Genomic DNA, 15680 nt, shown 5'->3' on the forward strand with positions numbered 1-15680 from the left:
CACCTGTCTTCCAGTGAATAGGGATATATGTGACGGGGTGGGACAACATTTTAGTGGCCCCACAGCCATTGCAATCAGAATTAGCTCTTAACGAAAGACAAATTCCCCCTCAAAAATCCCAAGTTCGCGTACTCTTAATTCCGATACCATTCAAAAACGACTTTTCTTTTTTTGATTTTGTTTTCTTTTTTTTGGGTGCGACCATTCCGCTGTATAAAAGGGTTTTGTCCGACCCTCTGACTTTGACGCATTCGTTTTTAAATACTATCTGCGTCCATAAACGCACAGATAGAATACACTATTCTTCTGTAATACACCTTCTCATATTTAGATGTTTCTACTTTTTTAAAGATGGCGGCTAAAATAGAATAATTTCCATATGAGGAAATTATTTTCTTGAAAGGATTAAATCGAATGACTTTTTAAAACATGTTGCAATCTCAAACCAGGAATCAAATATTGCTGTTATAGAAAGAATTCTGCCGATGGAAAAAAAAAGAAGGAAACAAACTGGCTGCATTATTTTTTTTATTTTTTATTTTGTGAATCCTTTGAGATGAGGCTTCATAATTTGTGTATACATTTTGGGGGGAAATGTTATCCACATCCTTATAGTTATTGTTGTTTCAACACGTTTCGGTCAACTCATGTTCTGGCCTTCTTCAGGAGATTAACTACGACGGGATAGGAATACTGAATTTTGTAACTTATACCCAGTATTTACTGCCTTCCATAGTTGTTGTTTCATCACGTCTTTAGCCAACCAATCACCTGGCCTGCTTGGATAGGATTGAAAGCGCTAGCTTCAGATAATGCTTACCTAGAACGTATATATATATATATATATATATATATATATATATATATATATACATACCTAAAACACGCTATACATCTAAATCCACCCCTCCTTAAATTTGCTGCGAGACTCCACACAGCCATATAATCCATTCCTTTCGTTCATCCCGGCATGCTCTGAATAGAACTGCAACATCCACCATCTTAAAAGGGGAATTTTTCCCGAAATATATTATGGATCTGTCACAGACACAAGTAAGACATCTATACTTTCTACAATTGAATAAATATATATATATATATATATATATATATATATATATATATATATATATATATATATATGAAGAGGAGTAGGGCTCCGAAACACACGTGTCCGTTTTTAAAAAATAATAAATAAACACACACACACATACACACACACATACATATATATATATATATATATATATATATATATATATAGTAATTTATAAAATATATATGGCGATTAAGCTACACTGAATATTCTGCGTTTCATCCACTATAGGATTCGTCAGGCTTATGCGCAAATTCTGTGGTTGTTTCTTGTTTTTATATATGTTGAGGATTTTAGTTAGCCAATCAGCTTTCTAGTATCCACCGCGCCCCTTCCATCAGATCACCGAAGTTAAGCAACGATGAGCCCGTCCAGTACCAGATGGGTGACCATTTGAGACTTCCAGGTGCTGTATGCGCTCTCCGCTTATCTCAGCATTGTTTCCAGTCGTCCTGGACTTCTCCTTGCCACTGGACTCAATCAGTGCCTATTCAGGAGAGGGGTGGTTGGTGTTTGCGCAATCCTTGCCTCACAGTTTCACGCTATTTGCCCTTACAGGGGGTATCATTTGTTTTTCGAGATTGAACGAAGGCATCGATCTAAAATGAACACGAAAAAAATGCTCGTATCAAATATTGATTTGTCAGATTAAATTTTATGAATGAAACCTTTGAGAATTTGATGCGTTCGGTTCAGTTTTGAAGGTTTATGCGGTCATTACCTCCGCTTCTCAAATTGACCATTTCTCGTGGATAAAGCGAGTGAATATTAACACATACCATTGGGCAATGAACGCCCTAGTGAAATCTAATAATAATTAATTTATTAAGCACAATAGGGTAATGAATTTATTAAATACCATTGGCGTCCAATAATAATTTTTACGTACGTAAATTTTTATGTACGTAAATTTTTATGTTTTGTGTTTACATCGATTATATTTGCGTCTACCATTTTACGTAATTTAATTTTACCCCAATCTATTTTGCGTAGATTAATTTTGCATGCAGTATTATTGCGCCTTTTTTTTTGTACATTATTTTTCTGTATTTTTATTTCACGTCTCAATTTTTACGTACATTATTCTTACATAATTTAATTTTACGCCTATCAATTTACGTACATTAATTTTACACCTTTTATTTTTACGTACATTATTTTTACTTACTTGTTTTACGCCGACAAACTTTGCATACATTCATTTTAATTCTACGCTTATTAATTTTGCGCCTTACATTAAATATACATTATTTTTACGCCTTTTTTTTACGTGCGTTATTTTTACATATTTTACGCCTCTTATTTTTACGTACATTATTTTTATGTATTTTTATTTTATACCTATCAATTTCGCGTACATTATTTTACGTCTTGCACTGGTAGGTACATTATTTTTACGCCTTTCACTTTTAAATATATTACTTTTACATCTCTCAATTTTACGCCCGTTATCTTTCATCACTCATTTCTGTGTACATTATATTTACGCTTCTAATATTTTACGAATATTAATTTTACACCGATTGTTTTACGCGCATACATTTTTACGCTAGCCATTTTAACGAAATTATTTTGCGTCTCTTATTTTTTTTTTATGCCGATCAATTTTAAGCCCATTAAATTCATACCTATCTTTTACGTGCATGAATTTCTACGCCTTTCTTGTTTACATCCATTGTGTTTTGCAGATCTTATTTTTACGCCTCTCATATTTACGCCTCTCATATTTACGCCTATTATTCGTACGCTTATACATGTTGACGATGATGGTTTTCACCGAACATTGATACGTCTTCGTTTTTATTGTTTCATTGCTTAGATATTTGTATTCATTTATTTGCCAAAATGCGCACGACGTAACGGTTCCTAAGTGGAAACTTGTGTGCCGGCTACGAGATGCCAGAAGATTTGAAAAAAAAAAAAAAAAAAGTAAAAAGAAAGAAAAGACAAACAAACAGACAAACAGAAAAAATAGACGCTAGCAACATAAAAACGAGACACACGCAGGGTTTTGGCCCGCGGGTTTAGCATAGATCCCGTCAGGGGCGCGAATACCACCAGTAGTAAAAACAAATCTGAACACTTGAACGCTATCACGTGACCGGTTTCAAGGCAGCCATCCCGGCATACTTCGTTCCTCATTTAATTCCTCTACCTTTCCTATGTTAATTGTATCTTATATATATATATATATATATATATATATATATATGTACCTTTGTATATATGTATATATATACCGATATATATAAATATATATATATATATACATATACCTTTCTATATATATATATATATATATACATTAATATATACATTTTTATATACCTTTATATCGTATATGTATATATATATACCTATATATATATATATATACCGATATATATATTTATGTGTATATATATACATACGTATGTGTATATATACCTATATATATGTAAAAAAAAAAAAATATATATATACACACACGCATATATATATATATATTATTTTATAGATATTCAGAAAATTCATGTAAATATTTGCAGTATTTTCTTAGACAGTGCTCAATACGTAAGTATAGCTACGTAGTAAGTGTTGAAAAAATATATAGAAATTAATATACACAGAATTTTACTCGTTTCATCCTTGGGAATATTCGTCAGGCTAAATCATGGAATTGATGTTGTTTAGTGTTTTTGTATATCCCCGTGGTACTGGGTTTACTAGACAGTCAATCAGATTCTTATATATATATATATATATATATACTTCTAGATAAATAATATCGAAAAATTGACTAAAAACATTAATATCTTCACCTTCAACTAGGCACTTTTCTACGGGGGGGGTCGCTTTTCCCCGATATTTTTTAAAGTTATCCTCTCCTTTCCGTTGTCTATCCTCAATTTAAATATGAGTCACCTCAGGTTTTGCAGGGGTCGTAAATGCAAAGACGTCAGGTTTTTGCCCCGTTCTTTTCCTCCTTCGCGGTACGGGTTCGAGCCTGCCTTCCTACTACCACTTTTTTTTTTTTGCTCAACATACACATCCAAACACCCGGGAAACGCCGGGCTGGAATGCTAGTATATCTATAAAAGTGAACGTGTCTGTGTATCTTTGGGCCTCTATGTCTGGCTGCCTGTCTGTGTACATTTCCCTACGCAATAACTCTGTCATTTTTAAATCTACAGACTCGAAATTTGATATACAGGGTACTGAGATTTGGGAAAATCTATGTGATCGTTTTTGGTCAGAAATTTGGCTGCTAAGGGGTAAAAGTTCAACGATTTGACCTTTGAGAACTCTACCAAACTTCGATAATTCCGGGTCTAAACACTTGAAGTTTTAGATATAGGTTCCTTGGACATGGATCTAACTTAATAATTTTATTTGAGCCCAAAACAATAAATGCTAAGGGGTCATAATAGAGGTCAAAGTTAAAAAAAATTGGCCGCTTTTTTTTTTTTTTTTTTTGCTCAACATACACCTCCAAACACCCGGGCAACGCCGGGATGAAATGCTAGCATATATATAAATTTCGAATTATTTAAAAACTATACATTACATATTCCCGAGACCTACCAAAGGTACCATTATGATGGGTCAGCCTTTGTGGCTGCATTATCCCAACATTAATCTTCCGCTTCTATGAAACGAAAGAAAATACATCGAAATGAACCGTTGGTTGAACACCGTTTAAACAAAGCGGTCTCACCGAGTTTACAATTTTTCCGTTCATTAGGTTTATGAAATTTGATTTATTAAAAAAATTTGATAAGGGGGTGGAAGTTAGATAACATAAAGAGGCGGGGGAGGGGGGCTAGATCTGCAGGTGGTGACCGATTTTTGTACTGATTTTATTATATATACCTATATATGTCAAAGGTATAAGTTTTATTATAGAAACGTTGATTTAATTTGAATAAAATAAAAGTGCGCTTGAAAGCCAAATCACAACAGAATATTAGAAAAATAAACAAATATTTTCCTTGTTTGAAATTTATAATCTAAATATATTTCGGAACCAAACTCAATCCTCACTATAGTGTTTTCTTTCTTTTTTTCTCTTCTTCTTTCTTGCCATGTTGTAAAGTTGGAGACAGAAAAGTCTGTTTGTAAAGAGCCGCGCGTTGTATCCAGCGGTTGTATTTGTAAATGTTCGAACTGTGCGTTGGCAACGCGAGATCAACGTCAAGGGTGTGAGTTCCATATAGAAACGTTGATTTAATTTGAATAAAATAAAATACGCATCAAGTGCGCTTGAAAGCCAAATCACAACGTAATATTAGAAAAATAAACAAATATTTTACTTGTTTGAAATTTATAACATGAATATATTTCGAAGCCAAACTCCATCCTCAGTATGCTGTTTCCTTTCTTTTTTCTCTTCTTCTTTCTTGCCATGTTCTAAGCTCAATATGGTCCTAAGAAAGAATTGAAATCGATAGATTCTTGCCTAATTGGCAACTAATGTCTATGGGTCAAATTCAAATTTTAAATTTTTAACTGAGTGGTTGTACCCGTATTATGGCTCTTAAAAAGGCATATATGTTCTTGTTTTTTATGATGAAAAACTACTAAAGGTGAAACTTAAAGTACATCTTTCTGGTGGTCCCTTGGTCTTAGTGGATTCAAGGACAAGAATTGATCTAGTCTGGTGAAGTATCAAGCTTAGTGGTATTTCTAGAGGCAACATTGCTTGGATAATATGTATAAGTCTGTGTATGCTAGCCACACTGAGGAGATCGTTTTAGGTGTTCGATACTTCGATTCTATTTTGAATATTTAGTGAAGGTTATGCATGGGAGAAAATATCCTCGTGTCAAGTCGTCCTGAGTAAAATGACCGAGTATAGTCGAGGGCGACCCAAATGCTCCTTTTTTCATTAGCTGCTGCTGCGCTGAGATGTAGGGGAAGGTGCCACTTCATTTGCTCTTGATCGCCTACCCTTCAAAATCCAGAGTGTTTAGCAAGGAGAGATAATCCTTAAATCTTTGGTATAACTCAACCGATATTTGAACCCCAATCTCCCGGTTTATTAGCGAACACATTTGCCATTATGCCAGATTGCAGTAGTATTAGTAGTAGTAGCAACAGTAGTAACAGTAGCAGAAACAACACCAGCACGAGTAGTATTATTATTATTATTATTATTATTAGTAGTAGTAGTAGTAGTAGTAGTAGTAGTAGTAGTAGTAGTAGTAGTAGTAGACCAGGTAATGATGAAAGAGAAAATCCGGAAGGAGTAAAACAGAGGAGTACGTGCGTTGCTTAAATCAGACGAGAATCAACGCAATCGATACCATTGCAGTCTCGTTCGTCACCGACAGCTTTAAAATCATCAACTGGAAGACAGAAGAACCAAAGAAACTCGATCCCAACACAATAAAAATACTGACAGGTGAAATAAAAAAAATAAATAAAAATAAATAAAAATACGCCACCCTGCGGCAGATGTGCACGGGCATTACATCCCTAGAACATCAAGTGAAAGGAAACTTATTCAAAAATCGATATGACGTACACAACAGCCAGTCTCGTGTTTATATATATATATATATATATATATATATATATATATATATATATATATATATATATATATATATATAAGCCCTATTTTTTAAATTTTGACCACTTTTGTACTTTGTAATTCTGGGTATGGGGCAGCTAAACCACTTTTGTACTTTGTAATTCTAGGTATGAGGAAGCTAAACCAGCTGCCAACATTGCCCTGCTTTTTATTGAAACCAACCGAGAGCTCTTTTTAGTATCCTCGCTATTCCCTTAAGTGCAGTTATGTTTTTAACATTGCAAAAAATAAGCAAATAGTTAATAAAAATGTTAAAAACACTTTGAAAAAGAGTTAAAAACATACTTAATTTGAAAAGGAAACACTAAATAAGTTGATTGTCCTTAATCCGCGGAGTTTTTTTATTATATATATATATATATATATATATATATATATATATATATATATATATATATATATATATATATATGTGTGTGTGTGTGTGTTTGTGTGTGTGTGTGTATATATATATATATTGTTGATATTGCTTTCATAAGTATGTATACACAACTTAAAATTAATAAATTTGCTAATTATTAAATAGAACATTTTGGTAGAAGATTCATAAATTAATTAAAATTGTTAGTAGAAATAGTTGGGTTTAATGACTTTGTTTGATAAAAATTCAATATGGCGTAATAGAAAAATAAAAATGTATTTGCAGCTTCTCTTCCAATTTTCGGATTTTAATCATGTCAAATCACATTTCAATTCTTTTTGACGGATTGATTGTTGCTATTTCTTCTGATGAGTTAAGGGCATAATAGATTAATTGATTTATATATTAATTAAGTGATTGATTTTGCCCTACGAAACAGATACTGTCAAGAATTGTATATGTCAAGTGAATTAAAGGAATAAATTATAAGATGGTCAACATCATAAATTTTTGTCATTTAATCTCTCTCTCTATATATATATACACACAATATATATATATATATATATATATATATATATATATAGTTAAATAGAATTGTAGAAGGCGGTACAATGCAGAAGTAACGGAAAGACACAGGCTGAAGTAGGTGAGAAATTTATTAATACAACTTATAAATACATGTGTACATATTCATATTTCATATACGCAGCATATTTATATTTGCACAGTGGTTACCTGGGGAAACCGGTTTGGTGGTATGTCCGTGTAATATAATATTTCGAGAAAGATCTCTTCATCAGATATTTACTTGACTTTGAGATATATATATATATATATATATATATATATATATATATATATATATATATATGGGGGGGGGGGTGTAGCTGGAAACCAGAAATGGACAGACAATGATATAGATTGGTGATATTCCCGTCGATTTCAGAAATCCACACAGACGATTTGTTTTTAGTGGTAAAGATTTTCTATAGAACCAACCACACATATTGCTACAACTGCTAATCTCAGTCGTTGCAATGGCTTCCACGGGACAGAGCAAAAAGTATACCTCAGGTTTTTACATCAGATTTCTTTCCTTCTCCTATGTGCATATCTTAACGAAACTGAAGATACATCTCCCCCAGTGGATTAAACTCGCCCCCAAATACCAACCTGGAGATTTCTACATCCCGGCGCGGTACATACAGCACATAGCCTTCCCAAATGTTCACCCATCTGGTATTGGGCAGACTTATCGTTGCTTAACTTCGGTGATCTGGCATATGGCACAATCACTTTGACACACCGGTTCTCGCCGTATTTAAGTTATAAAACAAAGTCAGAAAGTTTCGAACCGAAAGGGAGATAACTCCAAACGGAAGTAAACTATTACTTTAGTTAGTCCAACAATTATATTTTAGTAACCAGTTTATCGTTTGTTCAGAATCCCTCCTACTCTCTGAAAAATAAAATAAAGAAAGAAAACACGATGCTACTGTAGCGTAATCTCGATCCTCATTTTCTGTTCCTACCTCAATATGGATGATTAAAAAAAAAACAGAAAAAAAAAACAAATAATGTAATATTTCCCTTTCAAGTTTATTCGACCATTATCACTTATAAAACATTAAACTTTAAAACGCGGAGAAACATGAATAAAGACGCGTATTCTCCTTGTATTTAGCTTATAGACAACTTCATTAAACTGAGTACGATCATTAGACCGTCAATCACCGGGAACATTGCGTAGATCCAAATACAGGGGTGCACACCCAACAAATTGGGAGGACTTGGTTAGGCAGAAATATTTACGATCGAAGTTAATTCTAATTGTTTTAAGTATTCATGGCAAGTGCTCGTCTGAGCTCTAATCTATGGCCCCCTGTCACCAAACATTCACGAGAAACGCTTCCCTAGCCAAAACCACTATCAATAATTTCCCCTATTCTTTATCTGTGCCTAAACCTAAACGTAGATTCCATGAACAAAGCTTCTTTCTTAGCCCTGCAAATCTGTGGAACTGTCTTCCGTTTACCTGCTTTCCAGGCGACTGCAATATAACCATCTTCAAGTCTAATGTAAACAAGTTCTTGATGGGCCGTTCCCTGTAAGTAATTAAATTTTACCCAATTTACACTTATAACGATTAGTATAATATTGTCATTTTGACCACTGCGCACTCTATAACCCTTATCCCCGATAATTAGTGGTGAAGTCCTTGTACCTATTTACTATGCCTCCCTACGGGACAGAGTTAGACACCAGGGTCGTTTTTTAACGTGGAGAGAAGGTACAAAAATAAAAATTGTCTCAGTCGTGAAGGATTTCTCCTCCACCGAAAGAGAACAAGAAATAGAAGTGCAGCATCTGAAGAACAGATACTACACTTTGATCTTGTCCCGAAGGCCAAGAGAGTTCGTTTTATGGCTTTTTCACCATGTTTTATAGAATAGAATAAAATAATGTCAAGAAGTTTATTTTTTTATCCTCCTTTGGTAAGAATCATCTTAGACCAGAAAAATAGGGTAGGAATGACGCTATAGCAGCATTGAAACATAAGATAAAGAGAGGAAAAACGTTATGTAATTATACTACATACCCACGACGAAAAGACAACTTGATGTGTACCTTGTAAAATAGCCAAAGCTCTGGATTCGCAGAACATATCTCCCATCGCCGTAAATATCCCCAAATAACCCACAACGAAAATGGCCTACTCCTTCATTGTAGAAATCCATAGCTGTTAGAAACCTCCTACTCTACTAGTTCCTTCGTGTGAAATGCTACACTCGTAATTCCCAAACTCTTTCCTGTTTGCCTGACTGTTCCAGCGTGCAGAAATTTAAATGTAACGTACACAAAAGGAATAAAACGTCATAAATAGAATATAAAACAGACAAAGTCAGAAGAGCTCCAAGTTAAAGGGGAGATAACCCTAACGGACATAAACATTTACGTTTCTAATGATAAAATGATTTTACTCATTTTGTCAGTGTTAATTATATTATTATATGTTTCACTGTGTTAATTATATTATTATTATGTGTGACTAAATTTATTTGCTTAATAATAGTACGCATGATTCTTTCTTTTTTGTGTTTGTAAGTAAAATCTAAGGTAAGTAACTTGCTAATATATGAACCTATACAGATACGTAACTTTATATAAATAGAGATAAAAACCATTCGATTATTTCAAATATTCCCTTAAAACGTAAAGTTTTGCTTACTTTTTTCTGCGGTGATAACTGTTGCACGTCGAAATGACTACAAGTTCATTTCTGGCGCCATTACAACAATGAGCATATATTATTATAATCATACTCGAAAATGAGGCTACATCAAAGGGTGGGTCACCTTCATATTCTTCTTCAGAGTAACGAGATAAGACATTCTGAAGTCAAATTTCGTGATTGTGGTCTTGTTTTTAAATTAGTTTGGCTCTAAAAAAATGTATTTGGCTTTTTCAAAGCGTAACATATGGACGAAGTAAAGAAAGAAACAAATAGAATATTATCTAGTCCAATTAGCCTTTTTAAAGCCAAATTTTGCGAATTTGGCCTTTTTGAAGGGGTTTCTCTTTCGTAAATTGTATTTAGCTTTTTGAAAGCGTAAGATACGGACTATTAATGCATAAGCAAAGTACAACATAGACTAGCGCAATGCACCTAGCTTTGTCAGGCCGTAAAATATGCTTAAATATAGTTAATTTATGAAGATTCCGTATTCATTATTGTAGAGCAAAATCTCTATTGAATATTATATTGTACCTAATGTATAGTTGTGATTTCAAAAAGTTTTTTTAATGACTTTGGTGGCATCAGCTCGAATCGAAATCAAAACATTTGGTACTCCAGTCGTGTTACCTACCGTGTGAGCTATAGACAGATAGATAAGAAAAATTTTAATTGAATCACTTCAAGTTATTAAAAACATTAAATAAGCGTATTTATATATTTAATGTCCGTAGTATGTTATCACCTTCTATTGTCCTTTTTAATAAATAGGATCTCCCGATTAATATGTAAAGGGCAAAATATGTGTGTGTGTTTTTATGTCTGCCAAAAACTTCCAACAGATGCGTCAGAACCTGACTAGACCGGTATCCTTTTTAACCTCGATCTTTCGGACGACAACTATGGAAAAATAGGCCAAAAACCATTAATTTCTTCATCTTTAATTTGCCAGTTTTTTACAAGGAGGGGTCGGTTTCGGCGTCGCCATTTTTGCAAGTCATCGTTCCCGTTTCGATTGACTACGCTTTATTTTGACGTTTGTGACTTCCGGTTTCGTGATGGAGACATCGGCTAAAACGTCACGTTTTTTTGTTTTTGTTTTTCTCCTTCGCGTTACGGGTTCGAACCTGTCTGCTTATTACCACATTTTTTTTTTACTGTTGTTTTGATTTTTTTTAATTTTTACTCGATACACCCGGACAACGGCGGATAGCCCCGCTAGTTAATTTATACTCTGGAAACCGTGACACACGTCCTTTACGTACGTTCGTACGTTAAGGATACTACGGTATTAATATATAGATTATATGAATGCGACTTGTTTTTTGCTACATTTGAATACAAAATCTTCATTATAATTGCTTTAAACGTTTTTTTTTTTTAAAGATTCTTTTCCTGTGGTGTTACGACTTGTTCTCATTTGTTTTGTTTCCCTTTTCTTTTCTTTTTCTTTTTTTTTTTTAATCAAACATACAAACTCTGTTTTCATCACTAACGTTCCTCCATTGCATTGTTTGATCTCTCCTGGGGGCGCTCAGGTTGACCTCTAAATGATAGGAATTCTTTTCTGTTTCGGAAAATAAACGGAATCTTTCCGCCCCCATTAAATACCCCTTCCCTTATTCCGAGCCTGCATAGCTTACTGCGAATTCCTTTTATTTATTTGTTCATTCGTTTATTATGGATGTAATAATAATGTGGCCATAAAGATTAGTGTGATTTAAACAGGGATTCCTAAAAGCCTCCCATATCATGCCAGGACAGCAAATATATCTTTACCATGATATAAAAGTAACTTTGTCAGTGTGTGTGTGTGTGTGTGTGTGTGTGTGTGTGTGTGTGTGTGTGTGTGTGTGTGCTTTCGTTCCCTACGGACTCCTCAATGGCTGAACCGGGTTTTTTTTTCTTTCACACAAGGTATTTTATATGCCTGGCAGTGTTCTTAGATAGGTTTTGTACCGGAATGTCTTCGATAAGTACGGATAATCGACAATCGAAATAATCCTATGAAAAATCAAACCTTCAGTTTTGACCAAAACTTACAGAGCCGAACATCACATTTGAGAAGTTTTATCTCGCAAGCAGAAAACCCCCAGCAGTACGTTCTTTGATATGACAGGGGCGCGTTCGAAATGAATGTTTCTGTTTAGAAGACAATTGAACCAGGATATTTGACTTTTTTCATTCAAAGTCATTATTGCCGCACAAGTAGAAAGCCCCGGCATATCAAATTAGCAGTGTGTTCTTATTCGACAGGTAGACGTTCGAAATGAGAATGTGAGAAAGTTTCTAAAATTTAATTATGTTCTTTTAATAGAAGTTTACTTATTAATAGCGATACATTATAGAAATCTCCATATTGTTTAATTGTGCTTTAATTTGCGAGAAAGGTGGATTCAAGAAGTCTCCGTCGCGGTTTATTTGAAATAAATTTAACTATTTTTGCTTGTTTGAATAAGTAAATAAGGCATTCATAGAATTGCTATTTTTTTAATATCATTTTTATGTTTAGTGAGTTTTTTCGCTAATGTGTTGAGTTTCACCAACGTATATATGATGGCAATTTTGGCAAGGGACAATTATGTGCCTGCATTGGGTAATACATTGCATTACATTCAAAAATATTTTTTCAAATATTTGTACTGATGTTTGTTGTTTTGTTTTCTTGTTTCACATTAATTTCATTCATCCAGAGAAGGTCTCGAATTAAAGATGAACACATACATTTGTTCCTTTTTGATTTCTCTATTTCGTCAGAATACTATTTCCATTAATCTAATCATATTATATTTAAACCCAATTCAGCTTTATAATTTTATCCTAATTTTTTATTCTCAACTTATCTTACGTTGTTAATCAACATCAATAAGTAACTATTTTCATTTATTTTTGAATATTTTCCAGATACATCTGCCTTACTTAAAAAATGCTAGGTTTATTTTTGGTGTCTTTTTAAAAAAAAAAAACACCCAATGTTTTTGCTGATGAGGAGACTTTGTTTTAAAAAAACTATATGTTAAAATTATTGTCCATGACTTAATGTCTATCTCAATCAAAACATCGTTTCCGAAACGATCGTACAATTTATTGGCTTTGTTGTGTTCCTTCTTATGAAACCGATTTTTAATTTTAATCATAAATTATCAATCATCTTACTAAATATATATATTTTTTTTTTAAATATAATTATCCACTGACAGGTGTTTCGTCGTCTACGACTCATCAGAGTGGCTGAATCTAGCGTGATTCGAAACCAGGACCCAACGGTAAGAAGCCTAAACCTCTACCACGGGACCGCCTCGCTCGACTACTGAATGCATCGCGTTTTTATGTAGATTTTTTTTTTCTTTGTTTTTGTTAGCGATACTTTTTTAATTAATTCAATTATTTATACGAAAGTGCATTCTTACCTAAATTCTAGTTCGGAATAATTTTCTCTTTAACCAATTTGGTACCCCCTAAATGGGGAGTGGCATATATATATATATATATATATATATATATATATATATATATATATATATATATATATATATATTATTTTTAATATATAATTATCCACTGACACGTGTTTCGTCGTCTACGACTCATCAGAGTGGCTGAATCTAGCGTGATTCGAAATCAGGACCCCACAGTAAGAAGCCTAAACCTCTACCACGAGGCAACCTCGCTCGACTACTGAATGTATCGCGTTTTTATGTAGATTTTTTTTTATTTGTTTTTGTTAGCGACACTTTTTGAATGAATTCAATTATTTTTACGAAAGTGCATTTTTACCTAAATGCGAGTTGGGCATAATTTTCCCTTAGCAAAATAATCTGACACGTTTGTAGGTTTAATAAAAGGCAAATAAAGTAAAGAAAATAAAATATTGACCCCCCTCCCGACAAAAAGAGAAGAGACCTGTAAATTCACCCTTGTCCGTTCGTCTGTCCACACTTTTTTCTCAATTTTCTTGAAATTTTTGGAAATTTTGCACAAACATTAAACATGATATGAGTAAAAGAGTAACAGGATGGATTTTCTGGGAAAAATCCGGCTGCCCCCTCCCCCGGAGTACTTTTCAGGTTAAAATTGACACTTTTGTGCTTATTAAAAAAATTGATGCCTTGGAATTTTATAAAACTTTCTAAAAAGTTGTAACTAACTGATTTCTATATAATTGTGTTTGTCTATACTTTGCGATAACTCTTGCGTGTGGCCCAGGGGCTCTTTTAAAAATAAACAAAACTCCATTTTTGGGACTATTTTACCATATTTGTCCAAAATGTTCTGTTTATGTCTATATTGAACTCAAATTTAAATATGTTAAGGCTTTGGAGACTTTTGGGGATAAATGGGGACGGGGCAAATGATGAACTTAGGTTTTCATTAACACCCCCGACCGACCAGACACACCCAAAAACATCCGGGTACCGACCGATTTTTAAAATTTTAATATCGAAACAGGCTTATTTAAGCCATTTTTCACGTGTTTTTTTTTTTTTTTATTATTTTTCAGATTTTTTAAAGCAGTTTTAACGTTCGTTTTTCTGTTTTCTTTTTTGTTTTTTCGATTTTTACATTTAACATCGTTCGTTTGCCTTACGTTAGTTATTTTGTGTTTATTTTTCGATGTTTTTATTACTCCCCACACACACACCGCCCGGGTACTCCCCGCTTTATTTTTCAGATAAGTTTTAACGTTCGTTTTTCTGTTTTCTTTTTTTACTTCGCCTATTCTTAGGTTTTCACCCCCACCCCCGCCCAACCACACACACCTCCAAACACTCGGGCAACGGCGTGTACCCTCCCGCTAGTACATATCTAAAAACCCAATATATAGTCGAAAGAAGCTTTGAGTATAAGTATGTAAAAATAAATTTAAAGAATGCAGTTTAAATTCCTTAAATAAATAAATAAAAATGACCTATAGCAGACCTGGCATTTGCATACAGAATGTTTTAAATGAGATAAGTCATTGGTACCGTCGGTTTCAAACCCGATAATTAAGGATCGATTTAGATACCCATATCAAGCTGTCTTCAGCCAATACTCATCTTATATTTATATATAAAGAAGGAAAAAGTGAGTATTGACTGAAAAAAGCTTGATATGATTATCTAAAGCGCCCCCCCAATTATCGGGTTTGGAACCGACGGTACCAATGACTAATCTATGTATATATAAAAGCGAAAATGTGTGTTTGTATGAATGTATGTATGCATGTATGTATGTATGTATGCATGAGTGTGTGTTTGTATGTTTCGCAAAAACTTTCCACACGGGTCACAGATTTTCACCAGATAGGTATCATTTTAACATTCCAAACTTCGCCCGACAAATATCGAAAAATTGGCCAAAAACATTAATTCTTTCACCCTGAAATCATCAGTTTTCTACAGGGAGGGGTCAGCAAAACCCGTTCTCT

This window comes from Euprymna scolopes, chromosome 26, assembly GCF_053919585.1.
Source record: "Euprymna scolopes isolate OS-2025 chromosome 26, ASM5391958v1, whole genome shotgun sequence".
Taxonomy (NCBI): domain Eukaryota; kingdom Metazoa; phylum Mollusca; class Cephalopoda; order Sepiida; family Sepiolidae; genus Euprymna; species Euprymna scolopes.